We start from the raw sequence: 14,566 nt of genomic DNA, 5'->3' as shown, positions 1-14,566 counted from the left end.
ACAAAGTGAAAACGAAAGCAGAGTTTCTGCATCTGTGCAAGTTGCAGCCCCTATATTGGCCCCTTTTTTAGAGGAGTTTCAAGTCATCAGGGAGACGTGGGGCAGAGGGGGGAGGGAAAAGCCACCGGAGAAGCTGTAACAAAGTAGGAAAAAGGCAAACGTCGGACGAGGAGAGGCGTATGGCACAAGCGCCAGCGGCGCCTCTCCAAGAGTGACCGGGAGCAGGAAGCAGTGGAACAAACGCTAAATGGAGAAAAGCTAACAGTTGTGAACCTGACCTCAAGAAAGCTAAAAAGGGCAGAAGAGGAGGTGTTACAGCTGGGCTTAAGCTTTTGTCCAACGAAGACATCTGAATACACACAGACCAAAATCGACCTATTTAAGTTTGGGAGGAAAAGGAAGTTGTTAAAACACTTTAAAGGCAAAGAACGCCTAGCTCCAACACGAGTCACTGAAGATAGAAGCAGTACTGACAATCTCACAGCTGATGATGTTGAAACCCTAGCTGTACTAAATGATTTGGCAGATGAAGGAAAGCCTACATCATTGATTCCATCATTGATGTTTGACAGAAACCAGACAGGGGTGATACAGATTATTCCAGGTAGCCCCTTTAAACCGAAGTCGAGGTTTTGTCAATTAATGCCAGCTGATTCTATAGATGTCTTCACGGACATTGTGACCAAGGAACTGCTAAAACTTTGGAATTCAAACACCAGAAAGAAAGGCGGAAGTAACATAACGGAACTACAGAGAAAGACATTTGCTGATTTGAAAGAAGATAAGACCATCGTCTGCAAGCCATCCGATAAAGGTGGAAATGTAGTTCTAATGACAAACGACTATTATATGAAAGAGGCCTTAATGCAGCTGAACGACGAGACAAACTACAAGAGGGTGACAAGGAAATTCTTTGAGGAGAGTGTCCATGCCCATCGGACAATGTTGAACAAATGGTTCCACAGAGGTATGTTAAGTAAACAGGAGTATGCCTACTTGGAGTGCAAACATCCTCGCATACCAACTTTTTTCCATCTTCCAAAGCTGCATAAACATGCAACTTGCCCACCAGGTCGCCCAATCGTGTCGTCGTTGGGAAGTCTAACAGAACACATGTCAAGGTTTGTGGACTATTTCCTTTTTGAATTTGTCAAAGAATTGTCATCCTATATCAGAGATACTAAAGACTTTTTGATTAAAGTGGAGAACTTACTTTGGGACGAGAACTTGGTAATGATTACACTTGACATATCAAGTGTATATACTAGCATTGAGCATCTACAGGGAATTGAAGCAGTTAGATGGTTTCTTGGGACAAGACCAATGAATTTGGCTGAGCACAACAGAATGTTATTGGAATTTGTGGAATTCTGTTTGGGGAACAACATTTTTCTTTCCCAGGAACAACTATTTAAACAGATATGTGGCACTGCGATGGGCACCTGCTTCGCCCCCAGCTATGCAAATCTTTTTGTGGGTTGGTGGGAGAAGCAGGTGGCCTGGGCAGAGAGAAATGCAGACTGGACTCGCAGGGTCATAAGCTGGAGTAGAGACATAGACAATTTATTTATCGTCTATAGAGGTACAGAGCAATCAGCCAAAGAGTATATTGAAGTCCTAAACATGAATAATCTTAATCTCAGATTTACAGGCGAAGTTAGCAAAACATCAGTTGGCTTCTTAGACTTGAAGGTCTTCCCTGCGGACAGAAGACTATGCACATCATTGCATAGGAAACCGACTGCAGGGAATTCCGTGCTACAAGCGAGCAGTTGCCATTCTGGGAAGACTATCAAAAGCATCCCATATGGCGAATTGCTAAGGATAAAAAGGAACTGCACACTTACATGTGACATTGAAACAGCAGCGAAAGACAGTATGAACAGACTGAAGGCCCGAGGGTATTGTAAAGAGACCTTAGAAGAGGCAAAATGAAAAGTAGATAGGAAGCACAGAAAAGATCTGATAGCGGGTTGTGACTCTAGTGTACAGAAAGAAAAACAAAAGAAAAAGCAAAAGATGCTTAAGTCAATAACCTAAGGATGATCACAGACTACTCAGGTGATGCCTCAGTAATTAGAAGAACTTTTGCTAAAAATTGACATATTCTGAGGTCAGACCCGATAATTGGGAAGGACCTGTCGAAAGCACCCATAATTACATTCAGAAGAGCAAGATCCTTAAGCAGCAGTCTAGTCCAAAGTCATTGTGGCAATGAGAATAGAGTTCAATCCTTTGGGAGAGTGGCGGGGTTTTACCCATGCCTTAAGTGTAGGGCATGCAGAAACAGCAACAAGCTGTTGGAATATGCAATACCAGGAATGAAGGAACCCAAGAGAATTAAAAGCTTGATGAACTGTAACACTAGCCACACGGTGTACTGTCTGGTGTGCCCGTGTGGCTTACGTTACATCGGAAGTACGATCCACCCTACCAAGATAAGAATCCTAGAACACCTCAGGGCAATACAAAACAAGGACGCCACTTATCCAGTGGCGAGACACTTTGAGGTGTGTCACCAAAGTAACAGGGATCTGCTAAGCTTTTTTTGCATTGATCAAGTACCTATGAATATGAGAGGGGGCAATAGACAGCAACAATTATGCAGATTAGAATCGAGACATATTATTGATAACCAGACAAAGAAACCAGGAGGTCTTAACAGTGGTGAGGAAATGGCGGTACATTTGTAAGGTTAATTCTGTGAATGTTTGTTTTTGAGAATGTTCTCTTGGGAAACATGTATTTATGTGAATCAATGGCACTGATATTACATTATGACTTGGAGTATACCAACTTGTACAGATACGGAGGGATGTTAAACATTACCCACAATATGTGGACTTATAAATATTATGAACCTAAGCCCATTCAGGGCATTATTGGTTAATTTGGTTCATTAGGAATTAGAATGCCTACATTAAAGCCCATTCAGGGCTGAATATAAAGTAAATGCTGAATGTATATATACATGTATATAACCCCATGTCATGCTGTATAAAATAACCTGTTCAGCAATGGCCGACACCTTAAACTGGAGTAAGTTGGGTGTCCTTTGTTTGTGTTTAGCAGTGCACATGTATTTAAATCTGTCTCATGCCGGCGCGGGCCACTATTGATGAAGGCGGCAGCTGAAACGCGTCTGGCCGTGTAAAGAGAACCCAATAAATTTTGGGGGAAAACGTTCCTGTGAGTGCTTGGTACATTTAATTGGTGCCACGAGCTGTGGATATATATATATATATATTCACTGAAAAAACCATAGGTTTCACACACGTTATAGTTAGGAATTATCATTTACAAAACCTTGCAAATTCACTTAAAAAACCATAAGTTTCACACATGTTATAGTTAGCTGTACATTTCACTCGTAAAAAACCAATGAAATTCCACGTTATAGTTAGATCAGGTAACTATAACTTGCGCGCCCACAATAAACTGCTGATGACGTCACATATTACATCACTCATGACATGGTCAGTGACATCACTCATGACATCAATGATGACATCTGACATTACACATTGTGGATTGCGGTCGCGCAAGTTATAGTTACCTGATCTAACTATAACGTGGAATTTCATTGGTTTTTTACGAGTGAAATGTACAGCTAACTATAACATGTGTGAAACCTATGGTTTTTTAAGTGAATTTGCAAGGTTTTGTAAATGATAATTCCTAACTATAACGTGTGTGAAACCTATGGTTTTTTCAGTGAATTTGTACGTTTTTTTAAATGCTAAGTTATGTATTTATTTATTTATTTATTTTCTGTTTTTTCACTGTGCGCACACCCTGCGCGGACCGCGCTTACAGATATATATATTGATTTAAATGCTATTTTCTCAGGACCTACTGAACAGATTTACACCAGACCTACAAAAGGCACATCCTTGACCTGAGGACTACCTCTCTGCCAAATTTCAAGTGATTCTGTTCAGCCTTTCGGGCTGTAGCTCGGACTAAACGTCCTATGGGAAAATGCATGGGGAAAACGCGTTTTGGGATCCCCCTTTTTTCTCAGCCCCCGCTTGACGAATCCCCCCGAGACTTTCAGGGTAGGAGCGGAGCGTAGTGCCCCATTAGTTTTGAAAATTTCGCGAGGATTCGTCGACCGGCGCCAAAGTTATTCCAAATAGAATGTTGCGGATTTCCTATGGAAACGTGGTCCTAACTATAACTACCTACTGGCGACCGCCAGTAGGTAATATATATAACTTTGTCGCCGGTCGACGAATCCTCGCGAATTTTTTAAAATAGGTGGGGCTCTACGCTCCGCTCCTACCCTGAAAGTCTCGGGGGGATTCGTCAAGCGGGGGCTGAGATAAAAGGGGGGTCCCAAAACGCGTTTTTCCCATGCATTTTTCCATAGGACCTTTAGACACAGCTACAGCCCGAACGGCTGAACAGAATTACTTGAAATTTGGCAGAGAGGTAGTCCTCAGGTCAAGGAAGTGCCTTTTGTAGGTTTGGTGTAAATCTGTTCAGTAGATTCAGAGAAAATAGCCTTTAAATCAATATATATATCTGAGCCAGCTTACGGTGCGCTTACGGTGCGCTTACCGTACGCGTACGGTGGCGTGCGCGAGCGCGATTCTGATTGGCTGTTAGATCTTAGTAAACATTCGAATCGGTCGAAACCAGGAAGCGGCGGCCGCCATTTCGTGTGTCTCACTCAGAAAAAAAAGGGTGATATCTTGAAAAGGGGGCAAGGGAGAGAGTTACAGACCCCCTAACATTTGTAAAGGGGTCAAAGAAGGACAGAAAAGTACAAAGAAAACATTTATTGATTTTAAAAAAAATCGCGGGGTACGCGTACGGTAAGCTCAACGTACGCGTACGGTAGAAAAAAAAAGAAAAAAAAAGAAATGAAATTCAGATTTAAGAGTTTAGATATTAGGGGGCTCTAAAAAGAGCCGTTGTGTTTATGAAGTGATTTGATTTTTTAGTGGTACCTACAAGTAAGTACCGATGCAGAGTCTAAGGTTCAAGAGGAAGACTCTGTTCCCTTCATCATTGAAGTGCACACCATCTCCTCTATAAATGTCTTGCATGTCGTAACGCAAGTTGTTGTGGTAAATGGAACCCATACCATAGTCTCTGAGGAAAGCAGAAACAGATTTGTTGACGTGCTTTCTTGCTTTGTCAATCTGCAGACAAAAATGATTGGACCAGTTCCATTTTTGCCTTTGGCATATGTTAGAAAAGACAAAGGCAGTTTTAGGGAAAAGTGAAAACAGTTGTGCAAAGGTGTCCTTCATAAGCATTTCCAGACCTACCCCAGTCAAAGTGCCTAGGTCATTGCCACCACAGTGCACTATTATGAGGTCAGGGTGTTGGATTTGCATGAAGGATTTCACCAATGGCATCAATTGGTGCCACTTTAACCCTCTCTGACCAATCCATTTAATGTCTACATTTGGCAAAGCAAGGTCTCTCACCATATCTGTTTTCTCTGCATACTTTTCACTCCAGAAGACATAGCTGTGCCCTACAATCCACACTGTGAACATCTTCAAAGGAGAAATGGATGCACTCAGGAGGTGAAATTCAGTAGAATGGTAAAAAGAAATGAAAGACAGTTTGTTAATGGAGGCATACATATTGTTTTTATAAAAAAAAGAACTGATTGGCTGTTTCATACCATTCTAGAATAAAAACTAGGCTGTATGTGTAAATTAATAGAAGCATGTTTTGTATTGGTACAGAAAAATGTGTTACCAAAGAACAGTACTATGGATTTGCTGTTAGGTTTGAAAAGTCAAGCACTCTTGCTCTGTGGAATTGAAACATTGTTTGGTGAACTTCTGACCTAACTCCACACAGCAGTGTTCCATGAGCTGTTGCTATGGTATCAGGCAGAAGTCAAGTTGGGGGAAGGGTACTAGGCAGAAGTCAAGTTGGGGGAAGGGTACTTTTGGAAAAGGGTTGGGTTTTCAACCAATAGAAATGTGTGATTACATTTGAAAAAAAGGGGGAAGCACTGAGATTTGAAATTAACATGTATATGTGTGGAAAAAGAGAGGGAAAGTTTGCCATTATCTGGTTCTGCTGAGAGGAGAGAGGTGTAAAGAACAGAGATCCTGGCTCTGATAATCTGCTGTTTGAGTGCCACATTTCTTTCACAACTAACTAATTTTAAAGGTGAGTTTAGAGTTTGAGAGGGGATGTATATGGTAAAATAAGAAATGAATAATAGAAATGGAATTCCTTTTGTTGAAGTTGTGTTTATCATTTTCTGTTTTGGGAGAAATTTAAATGTGAGGAACATGTAAAATAATATGGACTATGTTTTCACGATAAATTAAGGTGTACTGGTAAAAATAAGGAATACTTTAAGGGTTTGAGGTTGCACTCAGTAATGCAAATACATACAGCATCAGTAAGGCTGGTTGCCCTTGCTGGAGTGTAGGCAGTCACCCAGGTTACAAATGGTGCTGGTTTGAAAAAGCAGTGTGGACATATGCTGTTTTCAGAATCTGAAAAGTGGATTCAAGATGTGTCAGTCTGTAAAAGTGTTTATCACTTGCCAAAAAAAAGAAAAGTAAGTGTGCTTTCAAATTGGCAAAGAAATTTCGTTTTGTGACTAATGTGAAAACATGACTCTGTGTGCAAAGAGGAATTACAGGCAGAGATTTATTGCGTATTGCTCTGGTGATTTCACAGTTGCATTAGATGGAAAGGGTGAGCCATTTTTTTGTGTAGAAGTAGACTCTTAGCACACACCCATTTGCTTATCCTCTGGAATCATGCACAGTATTCACAACCGAGTGGGGTTTGAGGTTTCAGTCAGTAATGCAAATACATACAGCATCAGTAAGGCTGGTTGCCCTTGCTGGAGTGTAGTCAGTCACCCAGGTTACAGATGGTGCTGGTCTGAAAAAGCAGTTGGGACATGTGCTTTTTTATGAATCTGAAAAGTGGATTCAAAATGTTTCAGTCTGTAAAAGTGTTTATCACTTGCCAAAAAAAAGAGTAGTAAGTGTGCTTTCAAATTGGCAAAGAAATTTTGTTTTGTGACTAATATGAAAACATGACTCTGTGTGCAAAGAGGAATTACAGGCAGAGATTTATTGCGTATTGCTCTGGTGATTTCACAGTTGCATTAGATGGAAAGGGTGAGCCATTTTTTTTGTGTAGAAGCAGACTCTTAGCACACACCCAGCTGCTTATCATGCACAGTATTCACAACCGAGTGGGGTTTGAGGTTTCAGTCAGTAATGCAAATACATACAGCATCAGTAAGGCTGGTTGCCCTTGCTGGAGTGTAGTTAGTCACCCAGGTTACACATGTTGCTGGTCTCAAAAAGCTGTTTGGACATGTGCTGTTTTCAGATTCTGAAAAGTGGATTGAAAATGTGTACTGTATTATAAAATGTTTTATTAAATATTAATACTTTTTTCTTTTTTTTCAGATTGAGATAGAAAATTTTCGAAAACTAGAACCATTTTTAAAGCAATTTAAATTAATAAATATTTTTTTGAGTGGGTATGGTAAGTCAAAAATTTCATGGTCCCTTTTTTCCACTTCTCCACAATCACATTTTCAGTTTTTCATTGTAGTCTCTCAAGGACCTTGTAATGTGATAATTGATTTTTAGTGTTTTTAAAAAAAAAAAAAAAAAATTACGCGTACGGTAAAAAAAAAAATCAAAAAAAAGTTTTAAAAACATATATAAAAATAGTTGAAAGGTAAGGTTGGCTCTTACAAGAGCCGTTGTGTTCATGCAGGGACAGAGGAAAGAAAGAATGGGAATATTAGTCGGTACGACAAATGTGCTGATCTATTTTATTGTTCACTAGGGAAACACTGGTCTCCCTATGACAAATTAGATCATGACAAGTGGCGCACCGTATTTCAACCCTCACAAACCGATGGTTTGTTTCCAGAGGAGAAGAAAAAGGAGATGCTCCCACCACAGATGAAGGGCTCACCTGACCTGCCAAAGATGGACTCGGCCCTGCAGATGATGGACCAGGCTGAGCTGCTGTGGATGTGCTTGGTTGACTTACTGAAGGGTTACCTTCAGTATGTCGAGCATGTGTCCTTCTGTGTACATCTTTAAGGTGTCTCAACATGGTGTGATTCCCGAAGGAATACTTCTTGTCACTAAGGGTGCATTTACCTTTTTCTTGTCCTCTGGAAAAGTAAAATACTCCCATATGAAAGAGGTCTTTTCTTTCCTCCTTCTCTGCCTCAAGGTAGTGCTGCTAGCCTCACTCTCAGAAGAGCTCTGCTGTTCTGCCATCGTATCACAAAGACAACCCAGCTCCTTCTCCTAAGGATCACAAGCAGAAATGAGGGGAATGGGTGTGGTGTAGGAGAGTTCTAGAACTGAAAGTAGTTTCAACCAATCAATTGTGTTTCATGATCACATGACCCACCGTGCCCGTACGTTACGCTTACGGTGCGCTTACGGCAAAAGTACGCATGCGCGTAAAAAAGACACGCGCTCGCGCGCATGCGCATAACAGTCACTCCCCAACACTTCCACGTAACGTGCGCGTGTAGCGTACATGCCTACGCGCCCCACGCGCAGTACGCGCGGCTACGCAAATTGCGTAACTATACGCAAACAGAGTAGATAAATTACGGACATTGCGTAAACCGTACGCTTACCGTACGCTTACCGTACGCGCACTAAATAAATAAATAAATAAATAAATAAATATTTTCAAAGTTATACTAATATATCTTACCTGTTTGGTAAAAAAAAAAGAGAAAACTTGAAATATTGCAGATTTTTTAGAAAAAAACATAGTGTTTTAAGAGAATAAAAAGTTTTTAAAAAACTTGTTTTTTTTTAAAAAAAAAACACATTTAATATAAGAATTTATAATAACAAAATCATAAAAAATCAATTAAAAAAAATATGGGAATCACATATGTTATAGCTAAGAATTAGCATTTAAAAAACCATACAAATTCACTGAAAAAACCATGGGTTTCACACACGTTATAGTTAGAAATTAGCATTTAAAAAACCTTGCAAATTCACTGAAAAAACCATAGGTTTCACACATGTTATAGTTAGGAATTAGCATTTAAAAAACCTTGCAAATTCAGTGAAAAAAACCATAGGTTTCACACACGTTATAGTTAGGAATTAGCATTTAAAAAACCTTGCAAATTCTGTGAAAAAACCATAGGTTTCACACACGTTATAGTTAGCTGGACATTTCACTCGTAAAAAACCAATGAAATTTCCCCGTTATAGTTAGTTCAGCTAACTATAACTCGCGCGCCCGCAATGCACTGCTGATGACGTCACATATTACATCACTCATGACATGGTCAGTGACATCACTCATGACATCACTGATGACATCTCAAATGACATCACTGATGACATCACTGATGACGTCATCCATGTGATAGAGTGGCAGACCTCCTCTCACCCTAATATAACCTTTGATACACACATTCAAAAATAGAGACAAAAATTTTCAAAACAATGGACATACCAATACCAGTTACAACAACCTCTTCAGTAATTCTAAGAACCACATACACATCCACTCATTCACCAACAGTCCTATACAGTCACTCATACATGTACTCACTCATCATATGTACTCATACACCTATACATCCTGTTACACTATGCCACTCATCCATAGAGTTACTCACACACATAGTCACTCATGCTAATAAAGAATCAAACATACATTTACTTGCATATACAGTTATACACACACCACCACACTTACTTCTACGGAAACTTACACATACTTAGTCTTTTAAACAATCACTTATAGAAACACATACTTATTCATAGAGGGACTCTTTCAATCTCTCACTCTCACATATACTCGCTTATATACACCAATAGTCACATATACTAGTTTAAAACATATGTAGTTACTCATAAAGACACTATTGAGACAGTCATTCACTCACTAACACACCCATACACTCACTCATCCACCCATAGAGTCCTGCACACATGCTGTCTTCAACACATACAAAGAGTGAGTCACTCATTCATGCACCCATGCACTACGTAATACCCCCACTGAACCATGCAGACACTCAGACTGATACTCATAAAACCAACTAATAACCTATATAGACACCCATGTAGATACTCTCCAACCCATGCAGCCACTTATACACAAAGTGAGAGACTGATACAGATATTTACATATTAAAACATTACTCACTAAGCCATGTATTCACTATGATACACTTAATCAGTCAGTTACACAATCAATTTTTCAAAAACAAATCATCCATTTAGACACTTATATACCCATTTATTCTTCCATTGACCTTGAGATATACATATATAAAACATACTTAATTGTCAGAAAAACACACATTCACTGGATGATGTCATCAGTGATGTCCTCAGTGATGTCATTTGAGATGTCATCAGTGATGTCATGAGTGATGTCACTGACCATGTCATGAGTGATGTAATATGTGACGTCATCAGCAGTGCATTGCGGGCGCGCGAGTTATAGTTAGCTGAACTAACTATAACGGGGAAATTTTATTGGTTTTTTACGAGTGAAATGTCCAGCTAACTATAACGTGTGTGAAACCTATGGTTTTTTCACTGAATTTGCAAGGTTTTTTAAATGCTAATTCCTAACTATAACGTGTGTGAAACCTATGGTTTTTTCACTGAATATATATATATATATATATATATATATATATATATATATATATATATATTACCTACTGGCGGTCGCCAGTAGGTAGTTATAGTTAGGACCCTGTTTCCATAGGAAATCCGCAACATTCTATTTGGAATAAGTTTGGCGCCGGTCGACGAATCCTCGCGAATTTCTCAAAATAGGTGGGGCGCTATGCTCCGCTCCTACCCTGAAAGTCTCGGGGGATTCGTCAAGCGGGGGCTGAGATAAAAGGGGGGTCCCAAAACGCGTTTTTCCCATGCATTTTTCCATAGGACCTTTAGACAGGGCTACAGCCCGAACGGCTGAACAGAATTACTAGAAATTTGGCAGAGAGGTAGTCCTCAGGTCAAGGAAGTGCCTTTTGTAGGTTTGGTGTAAATCTGTTCAGTAGATTCTGAGAAAATAGCCTTTAAATCAATATATATATCTGAGCCAGCTTACGGTACGCTTACCGTAAGCTTACCGTACGCGTACGGTGGCGTGCGCGAGCGCGATTCTGATTGGCTGTTAGATTTTAGTAAACATTCGAATCGGCCGAAACCAGGAAGCGGCGGCCGCCATTTTGTGTATTTCACTCCGGTAAAAAAGAGTGATATCTTGAAAAGGGGGCAAGGGAGAGAGTTACAGACCCCCTAACATTTGTAAGGGGGTCAAAGAAGGACAGAAAAGTACAAAGGAAACATTTATTGATTTTAAAAAAAATCACGGGGTACGCGTACGGTAAGCTTACGGTAAGCGTACGGTAAAAAAAAAAACCAAAAAAAAATGAAATTCAGATTTAAGTGTTTAGATATTAGGGGGCTCTAAAAAGAGCCGTTGTGTTTATTAAGTGATTTTTTTGTGGTACCTACAAGTAAGTACCGATGCAGAGTCTAAGGTTCAAGAGGAAGACTCTGTTCCCTTCATCATTGAAGTGCACACCATCTCCTCTATAAATGTCTTGCATGTCGTAACGCAAGTTGTTGTGGTAAATGGAACCCATACCATAGTCACGGAGGAAAGCAGAAACAGATTTGATGACGTGCTTTCTTGCTTTGTCAATCTGCGGACAGAAATGATTGGACCAGTTCCATTTTTGCCTTTGGCATATGTTAGAAAACACAAAGGCAGTTTTAGGGAAAAGTGAAAACAGTTGTGCAAAGGTGTCCTTCATAAGCATTTCCAGACCTACCCCAGTCAAAGTGCCTAGGTCATTGCCACCACAGTGCACTATTATGAGGTCAGGGTGTTGGATTTGCATGAAGGATTTCACCAATGGCATCAATTGGTGCCACTTTAACCCTCTCTGACCAATCCATTTAATGTCTACATTTGGCAAAGCAAGGTCTCTCACCATACCTGTTTTCTCTGCAAACTTTTCACTCCAGAAGACATAGCTGTGCCCTACAATCCACACTGTGAACATCTTCAAAGGAGAACTGGATGCACTCAGGAGGTGTCTTTCAGTAGAATGGCAATATGAAAAGAAAGACAGTTTGGAAATGGAGGCATACATATTTTTTTCAAAACAAAAAGAACTGATTGGCTGTTTCATACCATTCTAGAATAAAAACTAGGCTGTATGTGTAAATTAATAGAAGCATGTTTTGTATTGGTACAAAAAAATGTGTTACCAAAAAACAGTACTATGGATTTGCTGTTAGGTTTGAAAAGTCAAGCACTCTTGCTCTGTGGAATTGAAACATTGTGTGGCGAACTTCTGACCTAACTCCACACAGCAGTGTTCCATGAGCTGTTGCTATGGTAGCAGGCAGAAGTCAAGTTGGGGGAAGGGTACTAGGCAGAAGTCAAGTTGGGGGCAGGGTACTTTTGGAAAAGGGTTGGTTTTCAACCAATAGAAATGTGTGATTACATTTGAAAAAAAGGGGGAAGCACTGAGATTTGAAACTTACATGTATATGTGTGGAAAAATAGAGGGAAAGTTTGCCATTATCTGGTTCTGCTGAGAGGAGAGAGGTGTAGAGAACAGAGATCCTGGCTCTGATAATCTGCTGTTTGAGTGCCACATTTCTTTCACAACTAACTAATTTAAAAGGTGAGGTTAGAGTTTGAGAGGGAATGTATATGGTAAATTAAGAAATGAAAAATAGAAATGTAATTCTTTTTGTTGAAGTTGCGTTTATTATTTTCTGTTTTGGGAGAAATTTAAATGTGAGGAACATGTAAAATAATATGGACTATGTTTTCACGATAAATTAAGGTGTATTGGTATAAAAAATGAATAGTTTAAGGGTTTGAGGTTGGACTCAGTAATGCAAATACATTCAGCATCACTAAGGCTGGTTGCCCTTGGTGGAATGTAGGCAGTCACCCAGGTTACACATGTTGGGAAATATAGGCAGAGATTTATTGTGTACAACTCTGGTAATTTTATATTTGCATTAGTAGGAAAAAGGGGGAGCGATTTTTTGGTGCAGAAGCAGACTCTTAGCACACACCCAGCTCCTTTCCATGTATAATCATGCACAGTATTTACAAGCGAGTGGGTTTTGAGGTTTCAGTCTGTAATGGAAAGACATTCAGCATCACTAAGGCTGGTTGCCCTTGCTGGAGTGTAGGCAGTCACCCAGGATACACATGGTGGTGGTCTGAAAAAGCAGTCTGGACATGGGCTTTTTTAAAAATCTGAAAAGTGGATTCATAATGTGTCAGTCTGTAAAAGTGATTATCACTTGCCAAAAAAAAGAGCAGTAAGTGTGCATTCAAATTGGCAAAGAAATTTCGTTTTGTGACTAATGTGAAAACATGACTCTGTGTGCAAATAGGAATTACAGGCAGAGATTTATTGCGTTTTGCTCTGGTGATTTCACAGTTGCATTAGTAGGAAAAAGGGGGAGCGATTTTTTGGTGCAGAAGCAGACTCTTAGCACACACCCAGCTCCTTTCCATGTATAATCATGCACAGTATTTACAAGCGAGTGGGTTTTGAGGTTTCAGTCTGTAATGCAAATACATTCAGCATCACTAAGGCTGGTTGCCCTTGCTGGAGTGTAGGCAGTCACCCAGGATACACATGGTGGTGGTCTGAAAAAGCAGTCTGGACATGGGCTTTTTAAAAAAATCTGAAAAGTGGATTCATAATGTGTCAGTCTGTAAAAGTGATTATCACTTGCCAAAAAAAAGAGCAGTAAGTGTGCATTCAAATTGGCAAAGAAATTTCGTTTTGTGACTAATGTGAAAACATGACTCTGTGTGCAAATAGGAATTACAGGCAGAGATTTATTGCGTTTTGCTCTGGTGATTTCACAGTTGCATTAGTAGGAAAAAGGGGGAGCGATTTTTTGGTGCAGAAGCAGACTCTTAGCACACACCCAGCTCCTTTCCATGTATAATCATGCACAGTATTTACAAGCGAGTGGGTTTTGAGGTTTCAGTCTGTAATGCAAAGACATTCAGCATCACTAAGGCTGGTTGCCCTTGCTGGAGTGTAGGCAGTCACCCAGGATACACATGGTGGTGGTCTGAAAAAGCAGTCTGGACATGGGCTTTTTAAAAAAATCTGAAAAGTGGATTCATAATGTGTCAGTCTGTAAAAGTGATTATCACTTGCCAAAAAAAAAGAGCAGTAAGTGTGCATTCAAATTGGCAAAGACATTTCATTTTGTGACTAATGTGAAAACATGACTCTGTGTGCAAATAGGAATTACAGGCAGAGATTTATTGCGTTTTGCTCTGGTGATTTCACAGTTGCATTAGTAGGAAAAAGGGGGAGCGATTTTTTGGTGCAGAAGCAGACTCTTAGCACACACCCAGCTCCTTTCCATGTATAATCATGCACAGTATTTACAAGCGAGTGGGTTTTGAGGTTTCAGTCTGTAATGCAAAGACATTCAGCATCACTAAGGCTGGTTGCCCTTGCTGGAGTGTAGGCAGTCACCCAGGATACACATGGTGGTGGTCTGAAAAAGCAGTCTGGACA

General features: G+C 40.0%; 1 protein-coding gene across 4 annotated transcripts in view; it reads right to left on the bottom strand.

Moving 5' to 3' along the window:
* The window catches only part of LOC146861982 (phospholipid-transporting ATPase ABCA1-like), a 3,104,259-nt gene that overhangs the window by 1,569,561 nt on the left and 1,520,132 nt on the right, over positions 1–14,566 (bottom strand). The gene's annotated exons all lie outside the window — the stretch shown is intronic.

Source organism: Triturus cristatus, chromosome 2_2 (assembly GCF_964204655.1).
Source record: "Triturus cristatus chromosome 2_2, aTriCri1.1, whole genome shotgun sequence".
In the NCBI taxonomy this organism is placed as follows: domain Eukaryota; kingdom Metazoa; phylum Chordata; class Amphibia; order Caudata; family Salamandridae; genus Triturus; species Triturus cristatus.
The sequence above is the reverse complement of the archived record's forward strand: the minus strand, read 5'-3'. Positions and strand labels throughout refer to the sequence as shown.